This window comes from Phyllobates terribilis, unplaced genomic scaffold, assembly GCF_046119375.1.
Source record: "Phyllobates terribilis strain yellow unplaced genomic scaffold, ASM4611937v1 Scaffold_5__5_contigs__length_657084704, whole genome shotgun sequence".
Classification (NCBI taxonomy): Eukaryota; Metazoa; Chordata; class Amphibia; order Anura; family Dendrobatidae; genus Phyllobates; species Phyllobates terribilis.
Window position 1 is genome coordinate 33266126 of NW_027362765.1, and position 27381 is coordinate 33293506.

Consider the following 27381-nt stretch of genomic DNA (forward strand, 5'->3'; position numbering starts at 1 on the left):
TCACACCCATCCTCAAAAAGCCCTCCCTTGACCCATCATCTCTGACTAGCTATCGGCCCATATCACTTCTCCCCTATGCCTCAAAACTACTGGAACAACACGTCCATTCTGAGATGTCCTCTCACCTCTCCTCCTGCTCCCTCTTCGACCACCTACAATCTGGTTTCCGACCGCACCATTCTACTGAGACTGCCCTGACTAAAGTCACCAACGACCTACTAACTGCCAAATCTAAGCGACACTACTCTGTCCTTCTCCTCCTGGACCTGTAAACTGCCTTCAACACAGTGGACCATTCCCTCTTACTAAAAACTCTCATCTCTCGGCATCACAGACTTGGCCCTATCCTGGATCTCCTCATACCTAACAGACCGGATATTCAGTGTCTCCCATTCACACACCACCTCCTCATCTCGACCCTTATTTGTTGGTGTCCCCCAAGGTTCAGTTCTAGGACCCCTACTCTTATCCATCTACAACTTAGGCCTGGGACAGCTCATAGAATCTCATGGCTTTCATTATCACCTCTATGCTGATGACACACAGATCTACCTCTCTGGACCCGATATCACCTCCTTACTAACCAAAATCCCACAATGTCAGTCTGCTATTTCATCCTTCTTCTCTGCTAGATTTCCAAAACTTAAACATGGACAAAACAGAATTCATCATCTTTCCGCCATCTCATGCAACCCCCCCAACTGACCTATCTATTAACGTCAATGGCAGCCCACTCTCTGTCCCTCAAGCTCGCTGCCTTGGGGTAACCCTGGACTCTGTTCTCTCCTTCAAACAACATATCCAAGCCCTTTCCACTTCCTGCCGACTCCAACTCAAAATTATCTCCCGGATCCGCACATTCTTCAACCATGAATCTGCAAAAACACTAGTGCACGCCCTCATCATCTCCCGCCTTGACTACAGCAACCTCCTGCTCTGTGGCCTCCCTTCCAACACTCTCGCACCCCTCCAATCCATCCTAAACTCTGCCGCCCGACTAATCCACCTGTCCCCCCGCTATTCCCCGGCCTCTCCTATCTGTCAATCTCTTCACTGGATCCCCATAGCTCAGAGACTCCAGTTCAAAACCCTAACCATGGTATACAAAGCCATTCACAACCTGTCTCCTCCATATATCTCTGACCTAGTCTCCTGTTACATACCCGCACGCAACCTCCGATGCTCACAAGATCTCTTTCTCTACTCCTCTTATCTCCTCCTCCCACAATTGCTTACAAGATTTCTCCCGTGCTTCCCCCCTACTCTGGAACTCTCTACCCCAACACATCAGACTCTCGTCGACCGTGGAAACCTTCAAAAGGAGCCTGAAGACCCACCTTTTCCGACAAGCCTACAACCTGCAGTAACCACTGCTCCGCCATACCGCTGCACGACCAGCTCTACCCTTACCTACTGTATCCTCACCCATCCCTTGTAGATTGTGAGCCCTTGCGGGCAGGGTCCTCGTGCCTCCTGTACCAGTCGCTGTCACATTGTGTTCAAGATTATTCTAATTGTTTTTGCTATGTATACCCTTTTTTCACATGTAAAGTTCAATGGAATAAATGGCGCTATAATAATAAATAATATTTCTTACTCGCCTTTCCATCGCTCCCCTACAGCACGTCGCCTGTTATTTCACTAAAATGGCGCCGGAATCAGCGCCTGCATAGCGTGATATCTGGAGCCATTTTAGTGAAGACACATTTGCAGTGTGTATTCAACAAAATGGCGCCACAGTACAAACATGCGCGCCACTTTGCTGAAGACACATTGCGCATGCGCCGATTCCGACGCCACACTCCTCCCCCGGACTCCGGCCCGAACAGAGGTGCCTCCGGGTCAGGGATGTTATTATGGTGCCGGAGATCGCGGCATGCATTCAGTGCCTACACATACCGTGATCTCTGGTGCCATACTCCTCTTACCTGTCATCTGTAACGGTTGGATGTGTTGTTCTGTCTGTAGCATTGCGCTTGCACAGTCTATAGAGGCTTTCGGACAGACGGACACATCACTGGTTATATTATAGATTCATTTTTTTCTTTACATCTACTAATAAATCCTATATATTTTAGGCCACTAACACAACAAGCAGTTTCTTCCTCGGAGTCTGCAGCTGGATATGTCTCTCATAGACTCATCTTCCGTAACGCTAATTCTCATCTCATTTACCGACACTGGAATCAGCATTAGCAATACTGCAGGAGATATTCATTACACGTGACATGAGAAATAACAACTTCATGATGAGCACGACATCTTCATCTTCCACTATGACTCTATAAACATATTTAAGAGAGAAAGCAGTCAGCCAAACGATCATTGAGTAAACAGTTATCTCATGTGTATGGGGGGTCCATTAATATTACACTGACAGGGATAATACACCGCACTACAGTAGTACAGTGCATCACTGTAGCAATCAGAGGCTTGTATGTTGTATGATCGTAGTAATGAGGGTTGTGTAAAAAAGTTTTAAAAAAACTTTTAAGTGTAAAAAAAAACAAAACACAGTTTTAGCAAAACAGAAAAAGAACATTTCCCATCTTGATGAAGACAGAGAGAAGACATCTTCTGTATCTGAGGTAACTGAAAGACAACATCCAGCATTGTATCTGAGGCAGAAAGAGAGAGCTATACAGCCTCCTCCATCTTATCTGACAGGAAAAATCTATTTCTGTACCGTGTTATCCAGTAGATAGAAAAATCATCAAAGCTGAGAGTCGTCAGTAGTTGATGCCTTTAATGACTGAAAAAATGGAAAGAAATATAATATAAACTGAGGAAGAGACCGGAGGAGTCTGGAAAGCGGCTATTTGTTCCCATCTTTTCAGTCATTAAAGGCTTCAACTACGGAGGACTCAATAGTGATTATTCGTTATTATATCTGAGGCAGAAAGAGATGAGGGCTCTGTTCCCATAGACAAATCCCAATATATCGCCATGACAGCCGGGGCCTAACAATGGAGTCCTAGAACAGTGACATTAAGAATATAAAAAGTGAAGAAATATAAACTAGAATACAGCGACATTGTGTAAGGAGATAAGGCTGGGTGCCCACGTAGCGTTTTTCATGCGTATATGCTGCGGAATTTCCGCAGCGTAAACGCATGTGAAAAGCTAGATAATCCGCTCCCCATGGTCCCCAAGGGGATTCTGCAAGTTCTATGTACATGCTGCGGATTTTTCCGCAGCGTTTATGCTGCGTTCAAAAATCCGCAGCATGTCCATTAATTTTGTGTTTCCGCAAGCTGAATTGCCTTGTGCAATGCATTAAAAACGCAAGGCAATTCCGCATGTGGAAAAAAACGCGATAAACGCATGCGGAATTCCGGGAGAGGACTTGCAGAAATTAAGCAGAAATTTTCTGCTTCATTTCTGCAACGTGGGCACATAGCCTGAGACGTTCTTCTTCTGGAATAATCTGTCCCCAGAATGTCTCCATTACAATGTACAGCTCCTACCGCAGATAACAGCCCCTCATACATCTATAGCACCGGCCCGGATCCACATCTCCAGACTGGGGAACTGATCCCGGAGGTCGGTGCTGTGTCCCGGGGTCATCTGTATCGGCATCAGGAATGGGGGAAGTGAGGAGGTGGGTGGTGCCATATTGTGGGGGAAAACTTGTAGTGTAATAATGTGTGTGTGGGGGGAGATGGCGGTACTGTGGGAACATTATACTGTGTGTGGAGAAGTTATAAAGGGCAATGTACTATGTGAGGAATGCGGGTTTCCTGACTTCCTGTTTCCATAGCTGGGTCATATGTATCTAAAATTTGTAATTCCTAGAAAATAGCAACAACCCCCCCCCCCCCAACTAAAACAGTCTCAGCACTGAAGGGGTTAATGTCCCCTGCGCCCAGTAATGGGGGATCTCCACATACCTCCACCTGCAGAGCCGCCACCACATATATGGCTGTTCTGTGCGCACAGGACCTGTGATGAGGTCACAGGAGGGGAGGAGTCAGGGGTCACATGATCAGGGGCCTCAGTGGAGGCAGGACTCTGCTGTGCTGGTTGTCATGGTGCTGGATGAGGTGAAGGTTATGTGTGGGGTCAGGAGGGGTTTACAGTGTGGATGTAGCAGAGCCGCGCGTGTACGAGGTGTACGGAGCGGAGCCGCGCGTGTACGAGGTGTACGGAGCAGAGCCGCGTGTGTACGAGGTGTACGGAGCGGAGCCGCGTGTGTACGAGGTGTACGGAGCGGAGCCGCGTGTGTACGAGGTGTACGGAGCAGAGCCGCGCGTGTACGAGGTGTACGGAGCGGAGCCGCGCGTGTACGAGGTGTACGGAGCGGAGCCGCGCGTGTACGAGGTGTACGGAGCGGAGCCGCGCGTGTACGAGGTGTACGGAGCGGAGCCGCGCGTGTACGAGGTGTACGGAGCAGAGCCGCGCGTGTACGAGGTGTACGGAGCAGAGCCGCGCGTGTACGAGGTGTACGGAGCAGAGCCGCGCGTGTACGAGGTGTACGGAGCAGAGCCGCGTGTGTACGGAGCGGAGCCGCGCGTGTACGAGGTGTACGGAGCGGAGCCGCGCGTGTACGAGGTGTACGGAGCGGAGCCGCGCGTGTACGAGGTGTACGGAGCGGAGCCGCGCGTGTACGAGGTGTACGGAGCGGAGCCGCGCGTGTACGAGGTGTACGGAGCGGAGCCGCGCGTGTACGAGGTGTACGGAGCGGAGCCGCGCGTGTACGAGGTGTACGGAGCGGAGCCGCGCGTGTACGGAGCGGAGCCGCGCGTGTACGAGGTGTACGGAGCGGAGCCGCGCGTGTACGGAGCGGAGCCGCGCGTGTACGGAGCGGAGGCGCGCGTGTACGAGGCGTGCGGAGCGGAGGCGCGCGTGTACGAGGCGTGCGGAGCGGAGGCGCGCGTGTACGAGGCGTGCGGAGCGGAGGCGCGCGTGTACGAGGCGTGCGGAGCGGAGGCGCGCGTGTACGAGGCGCGCGGAGCGGAGGCGCGCGTGTACGAGGCGCGCGGAGCGGAGGCGCGCGTGTACGAGGCGCGCGGAGCGGAGGCGCGCGTGTACGAGGCGCGCGGAGCGGAGCCGCGCGTGTACGAGGCGCGCGGAGCCGCGCGTGTACGAGGCGCTCGGAGCGGAGCCGCGCGTGTACGAGGCGCGCGGAGCGGAGCCGCGCGTGTACGAGGCGCGCGGAGCGGACCCGCGCGTGTACGAGGCGCGCGGAGCGGACCCGCGCGTGTACGTGGCGCGCGGAGCGGACCCGCGCGTGTACGAGGCGCGCGGAGCGGACCCGCGCGTGTACGAGGCGCGCGGAGCGGACCCGCGCGTGTACGAGGCGCGCGGAGCGGACCCGCGCGTGTACGAGGCGCGCGGAGCGGAGCCGCGCGTGTACGAGGCGCGCGGAGCGGAGCCGCGCGTGTACGAGGCGCGCGGAGCGGAGCCGCGCGTGTACGAGGCGCACGGAGCGGAGCCGCGCGTGTACGAGGCGCACGGAGCGGAGCCGCGCGTGTACGAGGCGCACGGAGCGGAGCCGCGCGTGTACGAGGCGTACGGAGCAAAGCCGCGCGTGTACGAAGCGGAGCCGCGCGTGTACGAGGTGTGCGGAGCCGCGCGTGTACGAGGTGTGCGGAGCGGACCCGCGCGTGTACGAGGTGTGCGGAGCCGCGCGTGTACGAGGCGCGCGGAGCCGCGCGTGTACGAGGCGCGCGGAGCCGCGCGTGTACGAGGCGTGCGGAGCCGCGCGTGTACGAGGCGTGCGGAGCCGCGCGTGTACGAGGCGCACGGAGCGGAGCCGCGCGTGTACGAGGCGCGCGGAGCGGAGCCGCGCGTGTACGAGGTGTGCGGAGCGGAGCCGCGTGTGTACGAGGCGTACGGAGCGGAGCCGCGCGTGTACGAGGTGTACGGAGCGGAGCCGCGTGTGTACGAGGTGTGTGGAGCGGAGCCACGTGTGTACGGAGCAAAGCCGTGTGTACGAGGTGTACGGAGCGGAGCTGCGCGTGTACGAGGTGTACGGAGAGGAGGCGTGTGTGTACGAGGTGTATGGAGCGGAGCCGCGTCTGTACGAGGCGTACGGAGCGGAGCCGCGCGTGTACGAGGTGTACGGAGCGGAGCCGCGTGTGTACGAGGTGTGTGGAGCGGAGCCACGTGTGTACGGAGCAAAGCCGTGTGTACGAGGTGTACGGAGCGGAGCTGCGCGTGTACGAGGTGTACGGAGAGGAGGCGTGTGTGTACGAGGTGTACGGAGCGGAGCCACGCGTGTACGAGGTGTACGGAGCGGAGCCGCGCGTGTACGAGGTGTACGGAGCGGAGCCGCGCGTGTACGAGGTGTTCGGAGTGGAGCCGTGTGTACAACGTGTATGGAGCGGAGCCGCGTTTGTACGAGGTGTGCGGAGCGGAGCCGTGTTTGTACGATGTGTATGGAGCGGAGCCGTGTGTGTACAACGTGTAAGGAGCGGAGCAGTGTGTGTACAACATGTACAATCAGAAACAGAGACATGTGTACGGAGTAGAGCCGTGTATGTACGAGCGTGAGGAGCTGCGTGTGTACAACGTGTAAGGAGCGGAGCTGTGAGTATAAAGAGCAGAGCCACTTGGGTATGAGCACGCAAAATGGAGCTGCATGTGGAAGAGTGTGCGGAGAAGAGCCGTGCGTGTATAAGTGTGTAGAGCCATGTATTTACGAAGTGTGCAAAGCAGAGCCATGTGTACAAAATGAAGCCGTGCGTGTAGTGTATGTGCAGAGCCACTTGTTCTGGATGTGTGCGGAGCAGAGCTATGCGTGTAGGAGCTGCGCGAACCAGAGCCACGTATGTACAATGAGTGCAGAGCACAGCTGTGTGTAGGATGTGTGCGGAGTATTTTCTGCGTGTCAGGATGATCTTTATTTATTAGGTGTTTTATATTAATTTTTCATAGTGTTCATCATAGAGGTGAAATAATGTGAACTTTCATTGATCGGGTCGTTCTGGACGTGGCGATTCCAAGTACGTGCACTTTTTTCTGTTTTATTTTAATTTTAAATAAAAACTATTTTTAGTGCCTAAATATTTTTCAGGACAGTTTGCACTTGGTATTAAAAAAACAATTGTTCTTCTGTCTACTTTTATTTTTCCATGCTATTTTAGTGGCAGAACATTTTAACGTTATTTTTTTATATCCATTTTTACAATCTTAATTTGTCCTTTCTTTTTCTTTTGTTTACTTAGTATGGGATTTCAACTTTCACTTGTCTGATTTTTGGCTTGATGGCCTCAAAACCAAAGAAATGAGGTGGACTATGAGCTGGTATACATGCGAAGTGTAAGAGCACGTTCACACTGTGGCCATAACCCAAGAAAAACACTAAATAGCATAGGGTATTTAGTTAATGCTGTTTTGATCAAAAAAGCATAAAAGCCATCCCAACTCGACAAGGTGTACCCATCAGAAAGGTCCTATCCTGTCTCCAGTGTTTAAACCTAACCTTGTGTCAAACGACTTACCTTTGCACATATACCAGCTTATAGTCCGGCTCATTTCTTTTGTTTTGCAGTAATGTCTTGTACTGTGTACAAATAGGGGCGCGGCCCCCATTTCTGAGCTAAGTATTTTATCTATACAGGTTCCCATGGATGGGTGTCTCAGTTGGGACCCTGTCCTGCTCTGATGTTATTCACATTGAGGTTCTTAAACACAACAAGGTAAGGTTTTAATACTGGAAACCGGATAGGACTGTCCAGATGGGTACACCTTGTCGAGATGGGATAGCTTTTATGCTTTTTTCATCAAAATAGCATTAACTAAATACCCCATGCTATTTACATGTATGACTACAACCCCTGGCAAAAATTATGGAATCACCGGGCTCGGAGGATGTTCATTTAGTTGTTTAATGTTGTTGAAAAAAAGCAGATCACAGACATGGCACAAAACTAAAGTAATTTCAAATGGCAACTTTAGGGCTTTAAGAAACACTAAAAGAAATTCAGATTAAAAATGTTGTACCCAGTAAGAGTAATTTATTTCAGACCAAGCAGAGGGAAAAAATTATAGAATCACTCAATTCTGAGGAAAAAATTATGGAATCACCCTATAAATTTTCATTTCCAAAACTAACGCCTGCATCAAATTAGATCTGCTCGTTAGTCTGCATCTAACAAGGAGTGATCACACCTTGGAGAGCTGTTGCACCAAGTGGACTGACATGAATCATGGCTCCAACATGGGAGATGTCAATTGAAGCAAAGGAGAGGATTATCAAACTGTTAAAAGAAGGTAAATCATCACGCAATGTTGCAAAAGATGTTGGTTGTTCACAGTCAGCTGTGTCTAAAGTCTGGACCAAATACAAGCAACATGGGAAGGTTGTTAAAGGCAAACATACTGGTAGACCAAGGAAGACATCAAAGCGTCAAGACCGGAAACTTAAAGCAATATGTCTCCAAAACAGGAAATGCACAACAAAACAAATGAGGAACAAATGGGAGGAAACTGGAGTCAATGTCTGTGACCGAACGATAAGAAACCACCTAAAGGAAATGGGATTTACATACAGAAAAGCTAAACATAAGCCATCATTAACACCTAAACAGAAAAAAACTAGGTTACAATGGGCTATGGAAAAGCATTCGTGGACTGTGGAAAACTAGATGAAAGTCATATTCAGTGATGAATCGCGAATCTGCATTGGGCAAGGTGATGATGCTGGAACTTTTATTGGTGCCGTTCCAATGAGATTTATAAAGATGACTGCATGAAGAGAACATGCAAATTTCCCCAGTCATTGATGATATGGGGCTGCATGTCAGGTAAAGGCACTGGGGAGATGGCTGTCATTACATCTTCAATAAATGCCCAAGTTTACATTGATATTTCGGACAGTTTTCTTATCCCATCAATTGAAAGGATGTTTGGGGATGATGTCATAACTTTTCAAGATAATAAGGCATCCTGCCATAGAGCAAACACTGTGAAAACATTCCTTGAAAGAAGACACATAAGGTCAATGTCATGGCCTGCAAATAGTCCGTATCTCAATCCATTTGAAAATCTTTGGTGGAAGTTGAAGAAAATGGTCCATGACAAAGCTCCAACCTGCAAAGCTGATCTGGCAGCAACAATCAGAGAAAGTTGGAGCCAGATTGATGAAGAGTACTGTTTGTCACTCATTAAGTCCATGCCTCAGAGACTGCAAGCTGTTATTAAAGCCAAAGGTGGTGCAACAAAATACTAGTGATGTATTGGAGTGTTCTTTTGTGTGTTTGTTTTTCACATCACCACATTTTTTATCTTGATTTCTTTTAGTGTTTCTTAAAGCCCTAAAGTTGCCATTTGAAATCACTTTAGTTTTGTGCCATGTATGTGATCTGAATTTTTTTCAACATTAAACAGCTGAATGAACATCCTCCGAGCCCGGTGATTCCATAATTTTTGCCAGGGGTTGTACTATTTACTTGCTGATGGGTATACGTTCATTTTGCTCTTTTCATGGGTTTTGTCTGGTTTAATAGTCTGTAATACACTGCTCAAAAAAATAAAGGGAACACTTAAACAACAGAATATAACTCCAAGTAAGTCAAACTTCTGTGAAATCAAACTGTCCACTTAGGAAGCAACACTGATTGACAATCAATTTCACATGCTGTTGTGCAAATGGAATAGACAATAGATGGAAATTATTGGTAATTATCAAGACACCCTCAATAAAGGAGTGGTTCTGCAGGTGGGGACCACAGACCACATCTCAGTACCAATGCTTTCTGGCTGATGTTTTGGTCACTTTTGAATGTTGGTTGTGCTTTCACACTCTGGTAGCATGAGACAGACTCTACAACCCACAGAAGTTGCTCAGGTTGTGCAGCTCATCCAAGATGGCACATCAATGCGAGCTGTGGCAAGAAGGTTTGCTGTGTCTGTCAGCGTAGTGTCCAGAGGCTGGAGGCGCTACCAGGAGACAGGCCAGTACTCACGGAGACGTGGAGGGGGCCGTAGGAGGGCAACAATTTAGCAGCAGGACCGCTACCTCCGCCTTTGTGAAAGGAGGAACAGGAGTAGCACTGCCAGAGCCCTGCAAAATGACCTCCAGCAGGCCACAATTGTGCATGTGTCTGCACAAACTGTTAGAAACCGACTCCATGAGGGTGGTATGAGGGCCCGACGTCCACAGATGGGGGTTGTGCTCACAGCCCAACACCGTGCAGGACACTTGGCATTTGCCACAGAAGACCAGGATTGGCAAAGTCGCCACTGGCGCCCTGTGCTCTTCACAGATGAAAGCAGGTTCACACTGAGCACATGTGACAGACATGACAGAGTCTGGAGACGCCGTGGAGAGCGATCTGCTGCCTGCAACATCCTTCAGCATGACCGGATTGGCAGTGGGTCAGTAATGGTGTGGGGTGGCATTTCTTTGGAGGGCCGCACAGCCCTCCTTGTGCTCGCCAGAGGTAGCCTGACTGCCATTAGGTACCGAGATGAGATCCTCAGACTCCTTGTGAGACCATATGCTGGTGCGGTTGGCCCTGGGTTCCTCCTAATGCAGGACAATGCCAGACCTCATGTGGCTGGAGTGTGTCAGCAGTTCCTGCAATACTGAGCCTCATTTTGACTTGTTTTAAGGACATTACATCAAAGTTGCATCAGCCTGTAGTGTGTTTTTCCACTTTAATTTTGGAGGTGACTCCAAATCCAGGCCTCCATTGGTTAATAAATTTGATTTCCATTGGTGATTTTTGTGTGATTTTGTTGTCAACACATTCAACTTTGTACAGAACAAAGTATTCAATGAGAATATTTCATTCATCCAGATCTAGGATGTGTTATTTGAGTGTTCCCTTCATTTTTTGAGCAGCGTACATACATAAAAGATTTGCGATATGCAAAAATATGCTACAGATTCTTGAGTGGACAGGATTTTAAATACTAGAGTCCATTCCACATAATGATAAATGTCATAATACTATGTGTGTGAACTCGGTCAGAAAATTTAATTCTAAGAAAAGGAAAAGAGATTGCTCACCGTACATAGGAAATGAAACCTGCCTTTATCTTGATGGGTACCGTTCCAATACTGCTGCCCGACAGAAGATACATATAGTGAATAAAGGAGGGGAGGAATGGCACATACACGTTGAATAAAAAACCCTCAAACTTTTACACATTCATCAGATTCAACTCAACATGATGATTCTGGAAAAAATACTCGGACACGCTTCTGGTGATAGCTGCACTTTTTTTTACTAAAGATGAAATCCCCTATTTCAATTAATATGGAAAAACGTCACCAAAAATTGACACAAGTATTTGGTGAATCCACCCATGATATCTCCAGCTGTATGGAATTTAAAGAAACAATGAATCGCTTGGATAAAGATAAATGAAGCATGAAAAGAACAGTGGCACTCACCATGGGCTGGAACAAACGACAATCTTTATTGCAAAGAAAACATCAAGGAGCTGGAATGCGCTTCTACGGGTCGTGTGGGAAGGCGTACTACTGCTTGAATATCAAGGCGAGTAGTATACGCCCCCACACCTGCAACAATACAAATGAAAGTGCTCGACAACAAGGAGTTAAAATAACAATTCATGGTAATTAAAATCATATAAAAAAAATTATTTTAAAACTAGAACAGCAATTATATCACATGGATTATAGAGAAAACAGATTAAATTTGGATAATTATCAAAGCATTATATTTTACTTTTTCAGATAAATACCGACATGTCTAGTTTATCATTGAGCCCGAGGGGCCCCAATGCGTTACTATCTAGGATTAACCTGCCTTCTTTTTGCAGGAGTAATAGATTGTAATCACCTCCACGGCAAGGATATTCCACTCTCATCAAACCTGCAAAAGATAACAAATTCGGATCTATCTGCACTATGTACCTCTCGCATATGTTTAATCAACCCAGTCACAATAGATCTGCAATGCTCAAGGAATCTAATAAATAGCGGTCTAATCGTTTTTCCAATATTATAAAAACGGCAAGGGCAGAACAATACATAGATAACGTAGGTGCTTCTACAGGATATAAAGGACTTTACGTACCAAGTTATAGAACCTAACTGGAATGGCGGAGATCCAAGATTTACAATCCAAGCCATCCATCCTCACTGGACATCAGCACCACTTCCATCTAAGTTGTGTCACCTCCCTACATCACCTGGGATCCCGTAGAGCCGAATATAGAGAACAGCTGAACATCTCAACAACAACTACAGGTTGGTCCCTGCAAGGCCTCCCCCCTAACCACCTCGTGCTCCACTGAGACATTCATCTCCTCATCCCAGCAGCCGGGCGCCACACATACTGCCATCGGTGGCTGCAAGCACTTACGGTAACCTCCATCTGAGCTCCGGGGAGGCTGACTTGTCAGTGCTGCGTGGGGAGTGAGAGAGGGAGAGGACTTGTTTATACTTCTGACCCCGCCACCAGCGTGGGGAGTGAGAGAGGGAGAGGACTTGTTTATACTTCTGACCCCGCCACCATTAATCACAGCGGGAGCGCCGAAAGTAGCAACCGACTATCAGTCACCTAACTGCTGATAACCACAGGACCTAACTGATCTGGACCCCGTAGCAGTGCAACAAGGATTTATTAGCATAAGGTCCAGAATCACATTGCGACCAAAGGTCCTTGAGTGGAGATAAGTGACTGTAACTAATTATATCAACTTTGCTATCGCTCCACTTGGGGAGAGCAGAGACAGCAAACAGAGGTTATCACTCCTGTTAAACTCCACAATTCCACTCTCAGGCTGTGTGCCCACGATGCTTTTTTGGTGCGTATTTTGGTGCGTATTTGCAGCGCGTAAACGCTCCAGAAACGCATTGCATACCTTATCCCATGACTTCCTATGACATTCTGCAAGTTCTATGCACATGGTCCGTATTTTTTCTGCGCAGATTTTACTCGCAGAAAAAATACGGACATGGCCAATTCTTGTGCGTTTCTGCATGCGTATTTGCCTATACAATGCATTGGAAAAAAGCATGGCAAATACGAATGCGAACACGCGTCAAAAACGCATGTAAAAAACGCATGTGTTTTTCTGCCAAGGAGATGCAGAAATGCTCAGGAAAATTTCTGCTTCATTTCTGCATCGTGGGCACTAAGCCTCAGAGTGTCTGACCTGCCCTATAAATCCTGTGAAACTGGTCTGTAACTCCTTCAACACCAGCAGGACCTCACTACCAGCTTAACCATTTCAGATCCTATCTCAATCATTGTTAGCATTGTGACAGCCTGATACTCTCAATTGACAGCAAGGGGAGCTACTGCACTATAAATTAACCATGAGGCTGTGTGCCCACGATGCGTTCTTCAAGCGTTTACGCTGCGGAATTTCCGCAGTGTAAACGCTTGGGAAACGCTTGGTAAACCTTCCCCCATGGTCTCCAATGCAATTACGCACTTTCAATGCCCATGCTGCGTATTTTTCCGCAGCGTTTATGCTGCGCTCAAAAATACGCCGCATGTCCATTAATTCTGCGGACACGCAGCGTAATCGCCGCCATTGACTTTCATTAGAACGTGCCAATTCCGCAAGACTACATCTGTACTTGCGTAATTGGCGCGTTCTAATGTGCGGATGGTGCCCTAGTCTGGAGGAGAGGAGACTCTCATCCAGACATGGGTACCATTAAAAGCTGTAAAAAAAAAAGAATTTAAAATAAAAAATAAAGTTTATATTCACCTTCCGATGTCCTCCTGGTGTTTTGTCCACGCCGTCCGGTCTCTTGCAATGCTTGCACTGTTGTGAAGGACCTGCCATGACGTCACTGAGTCATGTGACCCATCACATGACTCAATGACGTCACCACAGGTCCTTCACACCACCGCGAGCATTGCAAGAGACCGGACGGCGTGGACAAAACACCGGGAGGACATCGGAAGGTGAGTATAATCTTTTTATTTTTTTTATTTTTTACCATTCTTATTCTTTTTTTTAACTATTACTTGGTCACACTATATAAATCCATGCCGGTTGCATGGATTTATATTGTGTGACCAACTTGTCAAGCACTTTTCCAAGTGATGCACAAAATCGCTTGGAAAACTGCTTGAAAAAAACATAAATCTGCATGCGTTTTTTTCTGCCAGAGAGAGGCAAAAACGCTCTGCATCAAATCTTCTACGTGGGCACATAGCCTTAATGTGACTTTTAGTCCGCATCAACATCAACAAGACTTATCAAAGCGCTACAGATATGTGTACAAGCTCATATTGTGAACCCCTTTAAGTAAATTGATCCCCACATGTGAGCTTTGAACGTACCCCATCTTCTGGATCTCCACCTGTGCTCCTTTTCTTACAGTAAGGAGACCTGAGGTTTTTGACTGTTGATATATCCATATCATGTAAAGTCTCTTGAATACACCGTAGAGGCTGACGGGTTGCAAGAATCACATAAGATTTAACTCCCGCAATTCCTTAAAATGGTGAAATCCACAAGCAAACCTGCAACATCAAATACCAAACCCAGCAGCTCCGCTGCTCAGGCAGACTTGGATAAGTTTCTAAAGAAGCAAACCAGTATGTCTTCTATATCTAAAACATCTAGACAGCTTCTCACCGATGACCCCACCGAGTCTGAGCCTGAGAGTGATGTAGAGACTGAAGAAACATCCAAAATCCTTCTAATCACTAGATCTTTCCTTAAAAGGATTTTAAATAAATCTCTTGAAGCGGTTCTCAAAGATCTTTCTGATATCAAACAGGACCTCTCACAATTGGGCCACCGTGTCGAATCGTTAGAGCCTTCCCATTCAGACATGGTCCAACACTCTAACTCCACTGTGATAAGCCTTCAACACCATGAAGATCACCTTAATCAGATATTTTTGACTCTAGAAGACCATGAAAACAGGGAAAGGCATAACAATTTACGATTGAAGGGGATACCAGAACCCATTAGCCAATATGCTCTTGTCCCTACCGTCACGGATGTATTCCGTAACATATTATCACCAGATGACCCACAAACTATTGAAATGGCGAGGGTCCATAGAGCTTTGCACCCAAAACCACCCCCAGAAGAAACCCCTAGAAATGTCATCTGTCGCTTCCTTGATTACAGAACCAAAGATCTACTCCTACGTAGAGCTAGAGAGGCGACCGATATCTCCTGCAACTGTTCGGCGATTCAAATTTTTCAAGATTTGTCAGCAATTACCCTTAACAAACGGAGGCTCCTGAAGCCTTTCACTACAAAACTACACCAGAGACACTTCCCCTATAGATGGCTGTATCCATTTGGCATATCCATTTCTGCTAATGACAAAAGGTTTCAGGCACGAACCTCTGCTGACATTAAAAAGGTTTGCAAAGATCTTGATATTGTGCTGGAACAATATCCAAATCTGGAGGCAGTCAACTCAGCTTATCTGCTGAAACCTCTTCCACAACCTCCGCACTGGCAGATAAACCTGACTCCCAAGTCCCAAAGGCTCAAACGTCGATCCGCCAAATCGGCCGGGATCCAAGATGGAGATGACCCAACTGGCTGACGGATTAGCCGGGAACTTTATTGTTCTTCACCTTTCCCCTAGATGTAGAGATTGACGTTCTGCTTACATGTTGATAAGGTCAAGAGGATAACCCTCAATGACTGGCAGGGAGTCACTATTTTACATCCTGCCTATTTTGAATTGAATTGATTATACTTATGCTTCTTCTAGTAGATAGCTGCTCTATCTTGTGTTAATGCGTAAACTATCGCTTGTTGATCACCATTTTCAATCCCCCTTCCTCCTACCCCATGTCCGCTGGCTTACCCCCCACCCCACTCTTCCCGATCCCTAGTTTTGCTGACACCCTTAAAAGGACTTGGTACGTAACCTATATTGAAGTTATCTAATTTGCATTTTATAGGGTCTGGACACAACCCTCCTGGACTTACTGACTTGAGAAACGCCAGACCTGCCCTAATCCTTGACCCCCCTCATCCTCAGTCCCTCTCCTTCCTTCCCCTTACTCTTCCCTATACCCACCCCCACATTTGTTCAGATTCTTGTCAAAGGTTTAATCTAGATTTTATAAGAAGTCCATAACGTACTTATATCAAGATAATTTTCTTGTTTATGTTATGCGAGTTTTAATATAACGACCTACCCGTTAATCTCTAAACTACTATGTTCGTGACTAGACTAATGATGATCAAGACACTAAAGCGCACCCTCCGGAGCGTAATGGGTGTATACTATGTAATGTTTATACATGTATTCACTGAATTTTGTTTATTTTCTTTAGAATCTTCCTCTTGCTTCTTTATCTCCCCCTATTCTCACTTTTCTCATCTATCAGCACCCCTGGAACCTGTGGAGGGTCTGCCGTCGTTGAAACCTTCATTTCAATAACTCACGTCATGACAACACGTAAGTTATACAAAATTGTTTCTCATAACGTACATGGCATCAATTCTCCGATTCCCAGGTCACAGACTCTACACCACTTTAAAAAGAACAGATATGATATTCTATTTTTACAAGAAACTCATTTTATAGCTGGTAAAACCCCTACCTTCGAGAAATGCTTTTATAATAATTGGCACCATGCCTTATCACCCCAAAAAGGTGCAAGAGGAGTAGCGATTGCTTTCACGAGGGAAATCCCTTTTCTCTTACAGGACAGCCTGGTTGATCCCGAGGGTCGGTACCTATTTGTGAAGGGCCTTCTCGGAGGTAATATAGTGACGCTGGGGAATCTCTACGCTCCCAATAAACAACATTTAAAATGGATCCGGGGAGCCCTTCACAAACTTGATCTCTTTAGAGAAGGTTCTGTCTTGTTGGGGGGAGATTTGAATGTGGCGCTAGAACCCATGCTGGATACGTCCTCTGGGAAGAGCACAGTCGCTCTACGTGATTTGGCCCGAATCAAGTCTTTATTACACTCCATGGAACTAGTTGACGCCTGGAGATACTTCCACCCTCGGGACAGAACTTTTACATACTATTCCTATCCCCACAATACATATCATCATATTGACTACTTACTGATTTCCAGGAATGCCCTCACTACTACGTCAGATGTAGATATTCTTCCTGCCCTTTACTCAGACCACGCTATGGTATCAATTGAATTGGAGCTTGGTAAACACCTTTCCACCTTCAGAACCTGGGAACTCAATGAATCTCTACTCTTACTAGAAAATGTTAAAAATAAAATCCAGGCGGCCATCAAAGAATATTTCTCCATCAATGCTATGCCCGATACAGACCCGACCTTGGTTTGGGAAGCCCACAAAGCAACAATTAGGGGGGTAATTATATCTACTGCGTCTCATATTAATAAACAGCGGAGGGCCGAATTGGAGTCTCTTTATAATGAAATAGCTAGGCTGGAGATGCAACACCAACGATCACTTCTTCCCGACACATTGATACAATTGACTGAGAGCAGACAACGCTTGAAAGACTTACTAAACAAACAAGCTGCGAAATATTTTACCTCATGGAGGAACCGTCTTCTGGTTCATGGAGACAAGGCTTCTAAACTTATGATATCCTTGATTAAAAGGCGGCAATCCCGCACGTTCATACACAAGATTAAAACAGCTTCTGGTCATATAACACAGAATTATGACCAAATTACTGAAAACTTTTTGACCTTCTACAAAGACTTGTATCAGCTTGGGCTACATGAACCAGAGGCGATAAAATCTCAGAGGACGAAAGATATAAACTCCTTCCTTTCCTCCTTGTCTTTACCGCATTTAACAACAGACCAACAGCAGTGGCTTATTAGACCTTTTGACCAATCCGAACTCCAGTCCATCCTGTCGGCGAGCCCTAAAGGGAAGACACCCGGACCAGACGAGTTTCCGAACTGTCACTATAAGACATTTCTATCTGATTTGAGCCCACATCTGTTAAAGATGTGCAATGCAGTGCTAAACCAAAGCTCTCTCCCTCCTCAGTCTCTGGAAGCACATATATCCCTTTTACATAAAGAAGGCAAGGACCTCACGCTATGCGGGAGTTATAGGCCTATTTCCCTGCTAAACGTAGACTTAAAAATATATGCAAGTTTATTGGCTAGACGTATGGCAGGGTTATTGCCTCAACTTGTCTCTTTGGAGCAGACTGGATTTGTGCAGGGGAGAGACAACATGAGCAGGATTTTACATTTAATGCAACGGGCAAAAATATATCATCAACGTCTGGTCCTTCTGGGTACAGATACTGAGAAGGCTTTTGATAGGGTGGACTGGACATTCCTCCACAGAACTCTGCCGGCTTTCCATTTCCCACCATCCATAATAGAGGTGATATTTAAAATGTACTCTTCCCCTTCGGCGAGACTTCGAAATAACAATATGCTATCGGACCCCTTTCTTATTCAAAATGGCACGAGACAGGGGTGCCCTTTATCACCACTTCTCTTTGTATTGGTCATGGAACCTCTTCTACGAAGCATCCAGCTAAATGGAGAGATTAAAGGAGTCCAGATACAGTCAGTGCATCATAAGGCAGCCGCATTTGCGGATGACTTGTTGGTGATTCTCTCCGAACCAGATAGGGGTATCCCTGCTCTCGTGCACACTCTGGATCACTACAGTTACATGTCAAACTATAAAATCAACCTGTCGAAATTGGAAGCACTTACTATTAACATCCCTAAAACATCTATCGATAGATTTAAAAGAGATTATCCATTTAAGTGGCCATCCGGCTATATTACGTACCTTGGTGTTAAAATTGGGCGCCTGACTAAAGACCTCCTTAACCTTAATATTCTTCCGGCACTAAAGAAGGCTATGGAAACAGTGAAGTCCTGGAGAGTCCCTTTCATATCTTGGATTGGGAGGAAAAATTTGCTCAAAAGCATAATTCTACTGAAATTTCTCTATTTATTTCAAATGCTTCCAATTCATGTCCCTGACCGGATCCTCTCTTAGATACATTCTTTTTTTTCGCACTTCATATGGAACAACAGAAGACCCAGGATCAATTTTTCGACTCTGACGTTACCGCGCTCCCAGGGAGGTATGGGTGCCCCGGATATATACAAATATTACAGAGCGGCCCTGCTATGGGTTAGAGGTTCCCCAACCAAACTTTGGTTATCAACCGAAAAGCACTTATCGCCAATACCATTGAGATCCCAAGCACTATTGATAGACTTCCGGGATAAATCTTGCATACCCTTAAATAATCTGACACGTGCAGTTCTCAATATCTGGAAAAAAGAACACCACAAACTTGTACCCCCCACTGTCTCCTATCCTCACTCTCTAGGACTTTAACGGACCTCTATTATTAAAGTCACAACTGGATGGCAATTCTGACACGAAGCCCACCTGAGCCCCTCCCATCTCAATTGACCAGCTGTTCCTAGATGGTGCTTTCGTTTGCAGAAATACAGCAATCTGACCATTTGCGTATGATATCCTTTCTGCAATATAACGGACTGAAAGCCTATATACACAAATGGAGGAAGCATTCCAATTTACTTAGACCTCTTACCCCATTCAAACAACTCTGTGTGCAATTGCGAACCCCTCAAAAAATACTATCGACACTCTACAAACTCCTGGTGAACGAGAATGCTCATATTAAAAGAGCCTTTCTGGGAATGTGGGAACGCGACTTAAACATTCAATTTACAGATGACCAGATTTATAGTCGGTCACACAGTCCTTCGTCATGTGTCAGGATCCATAAAAATTCCTATAAGGTGGTGACTCGATGGTACCGCACACCAAAATTATTACACGAATGGTGTCCCTCCACGGCGGGACAGTGCTGGAGATGCAATGCAGAGACCGGGACATACTTACATATTTGGTGGCTATGCCCTGCAATACAATCGTACTGGAAATTGGTCTCTGGAATAATTTCGGAAGTATTGAACCGAGAAGCTACTTTATCACCGCAAACTGCCCTCCTCAATTTCCCGGTGTGGCCTAGGGAAGCTTCACCCTCCCAACTAGCACATAATATAGTGGCTGCAGGCAGACTCCTGGTACCCACTCGGTGGAACACTAGCTCTCTCCCTACTAAAGCCCAAATCATCAAAGAGGTAGATTCTCTATATCATACTGCTGAACTAGCAGCTTTATCATACTGTTCTTATTCTCTCTTCGAGAAAACATGGAGGCCTTGGATACTTTACAGATTAACTCCTGAGTTCTCTGGGATTCTTACTGCAGAGTGAGATTTGGAATACTAAACAAAGGTATTTGTAGATATCGAACTGACCCTCCCATGGAACCAATCTACTCTTTTCCTCTATCCTATCCCTCTCCTTCTTTCTGCTTTCTTTTCCCTTATCATTTCTGTTTGCTATTCACTACTTTATACCCCTGGTTTCTTTATGGAATCAATCTAACCGTACGACCCAAATTTACGGATCTGTATTATAAGGCGAATCAAAATTTTTGCTTTATTATATCTTATATTTGCTTATTGTTTATAGCAAATATTGGTATTGACTGTTTTATTGTTCAAATTTGCTGTGATTGTTTCCCATCTTTTTGCTTACTCAATAAAAAAAACATTAAAAGAAAAGAACCTAATTGGAACGATTTTTTAATCAAATGGTGACAAAAAGCAGTTTCCACATTTGTGGTTGCCTATAGGGACATTAGTCTGCAACCAATTCTGTTTTATCGGAATTATATATTTTTTGACCGAAAGGTCACCTAGATTTTTCCCTCTCTTATATGAAAAAAGGGGTTTGGCAACTGCTTTTATGTTTAAATCAGTGTACCTTTCTAAAAGGTGCCAGTGCCGCCTAACTGCTGCATGAACTAAACTATCCATTTTTGTATGTTGAAAAATCAAAGCAAACCTTTCTACACTATCTACATCCTGTGTTTGTTTGGATAAACATTCTTTTTGGGATTGTAGATTGACACGTTTATAGGCATCTTTTAAGAGAGGGTCAGGATATCCTCTATCAGAGCATTTTTTAATTAATTCGGCCTCACATCATTGTTGTTAATTCTCCTAGTCCGCATCAGTTGACTAAATGGTAGACTCCTTTTAGTATGTATAGGGTGGGCACTATTGTAGTGCAAAACACTGTCCGTTGCCACAGGTTTTTTGTGGACACTGGTATTAATTACTCCATTCTCAGACGTTAACATCCAAAAAACTGAGAGTCACCTCCCCAGCAAGATATAAATTTCATGTTCTCAATGTTAACCTCATTTAAGTACTGTACAAATAGATTAAATTCCATTTCAGTGTCTCCCCATACGACAAACACGTCGTCCCGCAGGTATGCTCGTACATGTTTGATGTAAGGGTTTGACATGTTCATAATATATTTGTGATCAAAAAATGCCAAAAATAAATTTGCAAATGTACATGCTACTGGAGTACCCATAGCTGTACCAACATGTTGATGGAACCATGTTTGTTCAAACAAAAAAGAATTATGTGACAATACGAGTTTCAAAGCTCCCGTAATAAATTCAATAAAGGATGGATCCTTATTCTGAGCTTGTAATATAGTTCTTATGGCTTCAATCCCTGTATTCAATCGCTTGGGTAAAATCTCTGACCAGGAGCTGCGTACCTGGTGGGACCGTAACACACTGTCCACATATAAGTGCTTCTCACTAAATTAGAATATCATCAAAAAGTTAATTTATTTCAGTTCTTCAATACAAAAAGTGAAACTCATATTATATAGAGTCATTACAAACAGAGTGATCAATTTCAAGTGTTTATTTCTGGATTCATTTTACTTATGCTTGGATACAGCACTCTGCGAACAGCCAGCTTCTTTAGCAATGACCTTTTCAGGCTTACCCTCCGTGTGGAGTGTGTCAATGACTGCCCTCTGGACAACTGTCAAGTCAAAAAAGACTATGGGACCTTTTTAAACGCATAGGAAAGTTTTTTGTTAATTACCCTAATTTACTGAGATAATGACTTTTGTGGTTTCATTGGCTGTAAGCCATAATCGTCAACATTAACAGAAATAAACACTTGAAATAGATCACTCTGTTTGTAATGACTCTATATCAGGCCTGGGCAAAGTGCAGCCCGCGGGCCACATCCGGCCCTGTGGCTGTCCCCGTCCGGCCTGCGGACTAAGACAGCTGTGGGCAGAAAACAGTGGCCCGCTGGCCTCACCTTGTGCTCCCCCACCTGTCCGTCGCCCAGTCACCGCTATCTGCATCGTCAGGATGCAGACAGCAGTGACTGCAATGGTGGAAGATCGTGACGCCGGCCCCTTCTTCCACCAATCAGTGAGTGAGACAGCTGACGCGATGACGTCATATCATCGCGTCAGCTCAGCTGAGCACTGCGCACCGGAGATGGGAGCAGAGGCAGGAACGGGAGCCAGGTGAGTATGTGTTTTTTTGTTGTTTTTTTAAAGGCTATGGGGGTCTGTTGCTAGGCATTGGGAGCCCATGGGGGTCTGTTGCTGGACATGGTGAGCCCATGGGGGTCTGTTGCTGGACATGGGGAGCCCATGGGGGTCTGTTGCTGGACATGGGGAGCCCATGGGGGTCTGTTGCTGGACATGGGGGTCTGTTGCTGGACATGGGGAGCCTATGGGGGGTCTGTTGCTGGACATGGGGGGTCTGTTGCTGGACAGGTGATCCTATGGGGGTCTGTTGGGGACATGGGGGTCTGTTGCTGGACATGGGGAGGCTATGGGGGTCTCATGCTGATCATAGGAAGGCTGTGTGGAGGCCCTTACGGTATATAGAGGGCTGTGTGTGTGCTCAAACGGTATATAGAGGGATGTCTGCAGACTTAATTCTGCTCAATATTAAGTGATATAATTATTTTATATTAATATTAATTGTAATTAATATGGTCATTTTAATATTGAGCAGAGTTAATTTCAGCCTATTGGTTCAGCCCTCTCATGTGGCCCCTCTGGAAAATGAATTGCCCACCCCTGCTCTATATAATATGAGTTTCACTTTTTGTATTGAAGAACTGAAATAAATTACCTTTTTGACGATATTCTAATTTAGTGAGAAGCACTTGTATAATGAGAGACAAATGATCCCCCGTGTGCTAAGGATTAAAAAAAATGCTTACATATGTTTTTTCAGAACTATTCTTGGAGAATGGAATGGAATACTATCCAAATGCTGTCTGGATTTATTTTATTGTAAGAGAAGAGGAAAAGAAACTTAAAACTTTACGTAATGAAATGGATAATATTTTATCATGCCTAAAGGATTTATCTTTCTCTTCAAACTATAAAGATATGCGTTCTAAACTACAGGTGAGTATCATCAAAATGGAAGACATCATAATTGTCAATAAAAAAGAAAATTACAGAAAGACACTATGGATTACAAACCTAGTCAAGTATACCATTGGAAACGCAATAGACACAGCAATGCCCCCAAATCTATTCTTATACATATTCGATTAGAAGAAAACAGACCTCATCGCCAGAGACCTGTAAATTTTTTCTCCTCTGAAGTGGACACTTCTGATTCATATAATGATACCTTATATACTATGGGCTAATCTCTCGGACGGAATTCTTCAGACAGGAAAAGGATGAGAAAGGAGACAAAGATGGAGGAATTTAAGTTCAGAAAAAAATCCCAAACAGGGAAAGACTAAGCCTTCATATTTTCGCCATCTGTCTCTGAAATAGTCATTGTACTTACTCCTACCATCCTACCTGCCCAACAAATTGTTGTCTTGTCTAAAAATTTTGACCTGTTCCAGACATTGCTGGATGTTAAAAAATTTGCCACAGCCTTTACAGTAAGAAAAAACATTTTTATGCAACAAATTCATCTGGTGTGAATGTGAGTACTAATGTATTACCAAATTACCAGAAAGTTAAATGAGCCCTAATTAAGGGATGTATTAAAACATGACTTTTATTTTTACATTTTTTAAAAAGTGGTAATTTAAATTTAAAATCACACTGGATTGACTGTGTTATTTCTGAAATATGGTTCATTAATCAATCTAGTTATACACCTGAAATTTCAATCACTAGGACCCATATGGTTCATTAATCAATCTGGTTATTTTACTATACTATCTCCCCTATGCTGCAGTTCATAGGTTGATTTATCAGATAGATGTTGACTATGATACACACAGATTTCCCTAGTGCTAACTAAAACAAACATATAGCCACCCCAATAAGTTTCACCATTCTTGGCTTCCTCAGGTGGCTGGGGAAATGAGTGTATTGTGAATACTAATGACAGACTTTCTCCAAGGGATAATGAATATGTTAAACCTTTTAATTTCAGAAGAAAATGCTTATTTAGACTTGATGAACTGTCCAGGGAAAACACTAATAATAATTTCATTGACACAACACATGTGAACATAAACACTTCATATCGTGTTTCAGCTTTGGATCTGATTCAATCATTGATTGAGAAGGATTTGAAGTCACTGCTCTCAGATATTGCCACAGCCAACCATGTGAAAGAAATCTTACAAAATCTGAAAAAAATGGAATTAAAAATGTAACTAAAAATTCTAATCTAATGATCAAAAAATCAGATAAAGCTGGTTTTATTGTTATCAAGGATACGGCAATATATGAGGAACCAGGGCTGTGGAGTCGGAGTCGTGGAGTCGGAGTTAGTTTTGGTTGGAGACTCCAGCTTTAAAAAAAATGTATTAATATTTCATAATTGAACTTTCATATGAATTTTATAAATGTTACTCAAATATATATGTTCTATCAAACTATGAACAACAGTGATAAGCAGTTCTGCTGGAGATAGAGACATTTCTTACTTCTTGTGTGTCACTGTTCTCCACTGCCCTTATCTAATCTTATACTTGGTTAACCTCATGCTGCCCCAACCCCCCTACTTACAATGTATGAAACTGAAAGTGAAAATGTGTTGCAAATTCTTAGTAGTAAAGCTCCTCCTCTAGACTAGATGTTTACTAGGTGTGCGTCTTCCAAGCATCTCACAGCTGCTACTCAGAAGAGGAAGAGTGTAAGAAATATTATCCTTTCAACAAACTTTGCATCAGTTAACTGTGAGTACATGAGGAATAACAGTATTACTGACCACTATATCAGTTGTACGACCTGGCAATAATTTTGTACAATTGTTTTTAGGAAAAACAATTGTCATTTGGATTGTGAATGCAGAATTAAAAACCTGAGAATGTCAAAGAAGCATCACATTAAATCAGCTGTATTTGAACATTTCACCATCACTCAAGATAGAAAACATTATGTCTGTCAGTGTATGACAAATGATCCAGACGAAAACAAATGCCAAATGCTGTGAAGCCAAGATTAGTGCATATTCAGGCAAAGATAAAAATGCTCCTACCAGAGCTTCTAATCTAAAGAGACATTTACAGCGCTTTCATCCAGAAGTACTGAAAGCAGTGGATGAGAAAGACTGCATCCAAACCAATGAACCAGTGCCCAGCTCTTCCAGCCAAACAAAGGAGCAGAGAACTTTGCAGCCATCAGTTGCAAGATATTTTGTCAGTGACAAAGTTACTGTGACAATGACAGTAGATACATTTAAAAAACAGATCATAGAGCTTGTTGTAAAGGATAGTGTGCCTATTTCATTATTTTCACGACCAGCTTTTATGTGTCTGAATGGGGAAATGGCCCGCAAGCTTGGTGTTTCTCTGGAGAGAGAGAGTATTAGAAAATTAGTAATCGAAGAAGCTTTTAAACAAAAGGAAGAACTTAAAAAAACTCTCAAAGGACGCTTTCTGTTTCTTAAAATGGATGCCTGCACACGTCACAGAGTGAACTATTTTGCCATCAATGTCCGATTTGTTTGTGACAAAAATGAAATAGTTACCAAGACATTGGCAGTAAAAGACACCAAAGCTCATCACACCAGTGAGTTTCTCCAGGTCTTGGTGGAAAAGGTTCTGCAAGACTATGAACTTAAAAAAAAAGAGCATGTTCTTTCTGTCGTAACTGACAATGCTTCAAATATGATAAGTACTATTAAGCTAATGAATGAGAGTAATGATGGTGACTAGCAGCTAGAAGAACATTCTGGGTCCACAGACACAGAAATGTTTGAAATAGAGGAACACAGTATTGTAACTGAGGAGCAAACTGAAGTTGCTTCAGATGAACAACAACATGATAGTTTAGATGATCTTGTTGAAACTGTGTCAATACGTTCTTTCATTCATCACATGCGCTGTGCTACAGCTGGCTATAAGAGACAGTCTGCAAGAAGGACATGCTGCTGCACTGATTGGCAAGGTGAGAAAATTGGCTACTGTTGCCAAAACCCCTAAAGTTGACTCAATTTTGAAGAGACGTGCTGGAAAAGGGGCAATTATTGATCAAGCCACACGATGGGGCAGTACTTACTTAATGATTCAGCGCTTGGTTGAACTGAAAACCTTTCTTGTAGACGTGGCTAACCCTCAACTGACGCTAAATGAAAGTCAGTGGAATCAGGTGACTGAGCTGGAAAAATTGCTAGAGCACCCATTTACAGTGACTAAAAAATTACAAGCAGAGGACTTAACTCCAGGTATTTTCTTAAAGGAGTGGAAGAACCTGATGTTTTGCCTGTCCCAAAGAGGAGGGTTAATTGCAAGTGGCATTGCTACATCAATGAAACGGAGAGAGGAGCTACTATTACAGAATAACATTCTTTTGGCAACTGTTTATGTAGACCCAATGCATCGGATTCTTCTAGATGATCAACAGCTAACTAAAGGAAAAGAAGCTCTGTTTGAAATAGTAGTAAGGATGAAAGGGTTGCAGAACAGTCAGGAGGAACAAGAAGAATTTGGTCGTCCTGCCACATCTTCACCCTCATCATCAACTGATGAAGAACTTAATTTCGAAAAATATTTGGATCACAAGGACCGTGCAAAGCGTTCCCGCATAGAAGAGTCATCCCCATCAAAGAACACAGCCACTGTACATTTCAGCAGAATTTTTCATGTGCAAGAAATTGAGAAATTTGACCGTTCATCAAAAATAACAGTGCAACAAGCGATTCCTCTGTATCCTGACATTGTCAGAGATGTTGCCCGAGTGGTTACTGCTTTGCCACCAACGCAAGTTAGTGTAGAGAGGTTGTGCTCTGCTCTCAAAATAATTAGATCAGATTTGAGGGCATCCATGAAGGAGGATCTGACTGAGGCAATACTTTTTCTGAGGACAAATTTATAGATTTCTTCTTATTAACTGCATAACAGTGTTTATTGCATATTTACTTACAAGAGTTTAGAAAAGTTTATAAAAGTTATTTGCTATATTCTAATTGTATTCTAATAAATATAGTTTTTGCTCTAAGTGGTCTGATTACTTATATGATGGTGAGAAACTGAATAAGCACGATGTTAATATCTTACAACAGTAAATTTATTGTTACGAATTGGCCATTTATGAAGGAGTCGGAGCCGGAGTCGGAACTGTGGCTTACCGACTCCACAGCCCTGTGAGGAACAGGTAAATATAATGTTAAATGATTATGAAACAGACAAAAAAGTTCCATCTGATCCAACTA

General features: G+C 44.6%; 1 long non-coding RNA gene across 1 annotated transcript; it reads left to right on the forward strand.

Annotated features, from left to right (window-relative positions):
* The first annotated feature begins 3978 nt into the window (after positions 1-3978).
* Positions 3979-27120, forward strand: LOC141271861 (uncharacterized). Its single transcript, XR_012321939.1, has 4 exons — positions 3979-4043; positions 6880-6947; positions 16254-16324; positions 22978-27120. It is a non-coding gene; the product is annotated as an uncharacterized lncRNA (long non-coding RNA).
* The last annotated feature ends 261 nt before the right edge of the window (positions 27121-27381 follow it).